The sequence below is a fragment of the Canis lupus genome, chromosome 2 (assembly GCF_048164855.1).
Source record: "Canis lupus baileyi chromosome 2, mCanLup2.hap1, whole genome shotgun sequence".
In the NCBI taxonomy this organism is placed as follows: domain Eukaryota; kingdom Metazoa; phylum Chordata; class Mammalia; order Carnivora; family Canidae; genus Canis; species Canis lupus.
The window spans coordinates 2,806,506-2,812,186 of NC_132839.1; the positions used below are offsets into that span (position 1 = coordinate 2,806,506).

A 5,681-nucleotide genomic window follows, 5' to 3' on the forward strand; every position below is an offset into this window, starting at 1 on the left:
AATGGAGTTATTTTCTTTATTATTGAGTTGCCATTGGTGTGCCAATGTTCTTTGTGTATCTTAGAGATACGAGTCATAATCAGATACATGTTTAACACATTTTCTTCTAGTCTGTGGCTTGTTTTTTTATCATGTCTTTTGAAAGTGAATATTGAAATAAAGAGCATAAATGAGTAGAATTATGAAATGCTGCCTTCTTTGGCTGTACCGTGTACATAGATACGTGTCACTGTAAATATTCCAATTTTATTTTAAGTGGGATTCGATATTTTTACAGAGCCATCATCGAGAGTATTTTGGTTACCTTTGGAAGGAACTTCATTTAGCTTCAGGGTGTAATTCAAGAAAAGGCTACATCCAAAGTTATATACAGGCAATTTTTCTATTTAATTTCCCCCTTGGTTATAAAAGACTGGGAATGATGTCAATGTTACGGACTTTTCAGTAGCAATTATGGCAAATGTTGTAACTGAGAATGAACCTCTTCTATTATCCAAAGCTTGATGATGCCAAGTTTCTCTTTCCCACAAACTCCAGGCCATGTTTTCTCTCTGGCTCAGAATGACCTCAGCTAGCCCAAAGAAGTCACCTGCTCACTAGTTGCAGCACATCACAGGTCTATTTTTAAATAAATAAAATGTACTTGGGCCATACATTTCCATTGTTGGATGCAGGAGTCTTGTGACTACATCAGTAATTTAGAGTAGTTGACCTGGGACACATGGGGGGTTTAGTGGTTGAACATCTGCCTTCGTCTCAGGGCGTGACCTGAGATCCTGGGATGGAGTCCCGAGTCGGGCTCCCCGCAGGGAGCCTGCTTATCCCTCGGTCTGTGTCTCTGCCTCTCTCTGGGTCTCTCATGAATAAATAAATACAATCTTTAAAATAAAAAATAAAGCAGTTGACCTATCAAACACGTATTTTCCTTGGGCACTGGGTGCTACAGGGAGGGGTGGGAAGTTTCCCCTCGTCAGTACATCAGATCAGATGAACAAGTTTCATAACAGCCCAATACAGGTTTTGTTCAGCACTCTTTATACTTTTGTTTAAAGACACTTGCAGTTGGGTTCCAGTAAATCTGATTTGGGGGTAAAGAAATTCTCTAAGTAGCCTTAAAAGTCAAGGTTTGTTTGAGGCTCTGAGCCATTCCTCAAGAGAGATCTGTAGATAGGCTCTAGTCTCAGAGTTTGGACTTCGGGTTGGCAGTTCTCGGAGTCCTGAGCTCATTTCCTAGATAAGGAGAATTTGAGATTATTGAAAGGGCGTCTTCTACACTGTAAATTATGAGCTTAATAAGCTACTTGTTTATAGTAAATATAGCTTATATATTTTAATACCTAGGTGTGCCAAGAAATGTTCTAGGTGCTGGCGTGGAATGGAGTGGTGAATTTATTTCAAATCTTAAGAAGGCCGTTTAGGAGGTAGTATGAGTAAAAGTCTATAATTAGGCTGCTGGAGGATCTGCTACGTCAGGTGCTTGCTACGTATGTGACTTTCACCCTCATAAATTTTTCTAAGCTTCTGTTTTCTTTATTTAAAATGGGATAACAGGGGTGCTAGGCTTGCTCAGTGCTTACAGCATGTGTGACTCTTGATCCCAGGATCATGAGTTTGTGCCCAACACTGGGTGTAGAGATTACATTTTAAAAACGAGATAATAATATATAGTAATATTAATTATATTATTAATATGATATTAATATAATTATAGAATGTTGATGATTAAAAGTATAATATTAAAATTATGGGTAATGTTTATATAATATATAAAATAAAATGAAGGCAATAACCTCATGAGGTCTCAGTAGATATTAACTAATGTCTCTAAAATTTATAAATAATAAATATTTGTCAAGCATTTAGTATAGTGTGTGGCACACATCTGAAGAGGAGCACAATATGTCCTCTAAAATATACCACATTGGCATATTGATTATTTTGAATTATTTAATTTATTTATTTGCTTGTTTATTTATTTATTTTTGGTTATTTTGAATTACAATTACTTAATAAACAGCCAGTGCAGAAAGGACACTCTGGCCCTCCTTTGTGCCCTGTGGGCAGGAAATAGATCTCCCATGTGAAAGCACCCACCAGGAGGGTAGAAGGCATCCTTATCACCAGAGATAGGGCATTTAGGGCCAAGAGATGTATATAAACAAACCTTGATACTTCTTCACTAATTTACTAGCCCAAGCACAAATGTCTTTGTCTTGTCAATTCTTCACAAATTTATTGTTTTCTTGTCTGAAAGGTACAAAAGATGCCTGCTTTGGTCATTTTTTTGAGTCTTGTATTTGTATGGGCTCCTATACATACAAAGTTAAATTTGTTTTCTTCCTGTTAATCTGTCTCGTGTCAATTGAATTGTTAGACCAGCCAAAGAATCTAGAAGGAAAGAGGGGAAAGCTCTTCTCCCCCTACATATCCAACACTCAACAAAATTGAGCCTTTATTATGATGGAGGTTACAGTCTTGTTGAAACAGTTCCTGGTGCATGTGATGGTGCCTCATTCACCGCGTCTCTCCTGCTGCCTCAGGGCCCTTAGCATGTACTACGTCCTCAAGGAACATCTGCTCTTGGGGTGCTTTAGGATTTGAGTCAGGAATCCCAGAGACAGTTAGGATTTGTGCAGGTAAGATGAAAGGATACAATCTTGGTGGAGCAGAAAGCAAGCAAAGATGCAAAGACAGGAATGAGAGCAGCCCAAGTGCCGAGGTAACTGTGGTTCAAGTAGCTGCTGCTCCTGCAGAGGCAGGGAGAGGTTAGAGAAAGCCCGGGAAGACATGGCAAGGCCCTGGAAGGGCATAGGCACCTGGATGGGTGGTTAACGAAAGCAACTGAGCGAGAAGCAATGTCAAAAAGAGGATAATTATAAAGAGTAAAGCCACAGGGAAAATCTACTACTCATTAGCGAGATAATGAGGACTTTAACTCCAGAGGCCGAAAGGAGATGGGAAAGGGGAACACTTTCAGTACTGCAGGTTATTTACAGACACTATTTCATTTAAACTTCAGTGAGACAGGCCTTATTTTCATTTCACAGGGGAGGAAACTGAGGCTCGGAGAGATTATTAGTATGCCACAGATACAGAATTCAAAGCCAAGTGATCCAGGCTCCAAGGCATGCTCTTGTTGATAGACTTTGATAATTGATTGACTGTGAAATATCTGGGGAGAAATTGAAGATGATTCCAACTGGTTGCTTATGTTTGAGAAGATGCTGACATTATTAGAGAGGAGGGAACCGGTTTGCAAAAGATAATGAATTTAGTTCTTATTATATTGAACGTGGGTGGGGAACACAAGTGCCGAAGTGCATGAAATAATTAGAGATGTGGGTTTACAGTTTAGAAGACAAATCGAGGCTGAAGATGAATGTTGAGAAGTCAATTGAAACAATGGTAGCACATTATGTCCTGTCACAAAAAAGTAAAGCCTTAGAACAGAGTCAGAAAAATTCTAAGGTGAGGATTAGAAAAATTGGAGCCAGGGACAGGGACAAAAATGGAAGGAAAAAGGTAACAAATGAGATAAGGAATGTGCAAGTCATATATATATTTTTTTGAAAGTAGAATCTATCAAGGGCCACGGAGTTCAGAGTTTCAGGTGTATGTTTGCATAGGTAACGTGTAGCTAGAACGGAGGGAGATGATGAGTGGAAGAGGCAGGTGACATAGGAGAAAAAGACTAGTATGGGATTGGGAAGATCTGGGTTATGGCACCAGCTCCGTTATTCTGTGACATTAGTAAACTCACTGAACACTTCAAGGACTCAATTTATACATTTGTAAAATGAGAGCTTGAGTCAAGATGATTCCCAAAGGTCACTCTTAGCATCGAAATTCTAACTAAAAAGGAGTGTTTCAGAATATATAGACAAGGCTTGGTGCACCATTTTATAGGTTCATTTGTTCATTCAACATCTCCTACATCTGTGTAATTCCCTATGTCTATGTCTATGTCTGTGTAGTGAGAGTGGGGAGAAAACATGGTGTCTAGGATAAAGTCAAAGAGTTTAAGAGATGCTCACATACAACTACAAGGTAGAGAGTCTCTATGTCACAGAGTTAAGAGGCTATGGAAGCTCAGAGAGAAAGGGAGATGTTTTTAACCTAAGAGGGGCAGGGCATGGGAGGACTTGGGGGGATCTCCCAAGACCTCTTCCATTTTAGAGCCAGGACAGATTAAGCTGAGAAGCAGTTCATCAATTAGTGAGAACAGTGGTGTCCCCTGGTCCTTCAGTTGGAGGTCACCATTCAAAGCAAGGCGAACTTTGGCCTGGGAACCCGCCGAGGATGGCAAGAATTGAGCAAGTCCTGGGCCAAATCCTCGCTCTTCTAACTACGCATGATGTCGGTTGGACAAAGCTCTTAACCTCCCAGCCACAGTTCCTGCGTCTGTAAAATGAGGATACTGTTTAGACCTACTTTATAAGGTTGCTGTAGGGAATTTGCAAGAGAACACATGTGAGTTATTAATGATCTGGCCGTTATAGTAAGTTCTCGAATATGTTAGCTATTGTTCTTTCCCTGAAGAGCAGATATCGTGCCCCTGAGAGGTCTTGTTCTGGTGGGCCTCAACTAGATACAAGGCGAGGTTGGACTTCTGGCTTCAGCTGGCTGCTGGGCTTTGGGGGCGGCTGTGTGCTGGGCACCCCTTTAACACGCGGCCAGCCATTCACAGCTGCGCCTCCCGCTCCCTTCCTGCTGGCACTTGCCCTACAGATGAGCCAGTGGTGAAAGCTGAAGGTCGCCTCAGTTCTTTTTCCGCGCGTGTGTCCCGGCCCGAGCATGTGTGCGGCTCTCTAAATCCCCTAGTCCACGTGATGACTTTCCAGTGCCCGGATACCCCAAAGCACCTCCCTCTGGCTTCGGACAACCTCTTGTGCGCTCAGCTCAGCCGTAATTCCTTGCCCTAAGGCGGCTGAGGCTTTTCTGGTCACCTTACAATGTTTTCAAGCCACGCCTCCCGTCTTCTCTGGCCTGGACAGAGCTCCGGGTCGGGTCGGGAAAACAGATGCGCACCTTGCATTCGTCCCGCAGGAGCCCCCTCCGGAGGTTAGTTCACACAAAGACTGTGACTAGCAAGTAACTTCTCCGTTTCTTCCAGAACTAAGATCGTGTCCCACAGTGGTCCATGGGCTCCGCGGATGCCAGGAGCGCAGCGAGGATGATAACACCGTGGAGGTGGCCTACAGTAAGGTGTTGCCTTTTTCTCTATTCTGCATTCACTTGGTTCCCTAAACTTGTTTTTCTGGAGTTCTGACAAAGTTGGTTCTCACTGCCTGGTTTTTTTTCTAAGTTTCTATGGAGGGAAGGAAGTTTAGAACTGCTTACTTGCCATCTTGCGGTCATCACTCCTCTAGATATGTAACACTGGACAAGTCACAACTTCCCTGTATCTTTTTTCCCTAAACAAAATTCAGAAAATGCCTGAGGGCTGTTGTAAGGATCAAATATGGGAACGTGGAGGACTTTCACAAAACGCAACGCATATGAAACCTTATTTTAGAAAACCAGAGGACTGGTTTTGTGAACCACATCACAGTTACATCACGAGGACATTTTTAAATGGTGGAGAAAAAAAAAGTTTTACTTATTTTTCGTGATCTTCATTTCTGATGTTCTTTTTTCAGAAGCCTGAGTTATCCTCTAGCATCAGTAAGAGAAAAATACTG

The 5,681-nt window shown here is 41.8% G+C and overlaps 1 pseudogene; it reads left to right on the forward strand.

Annotated features, from left to right (window-relative positions):
- The window catches only part of LOC140610926 (thioredoxin-dependent peroxide reductase, mitochondrial pseudogene), a 77,037-nt pseudogene extending 72,115 nt beyond the window's left edge, over positions 1-4,922 (forward strand).
- Positions 4,923-5,681: the final 759 nt, after the last annotated feature.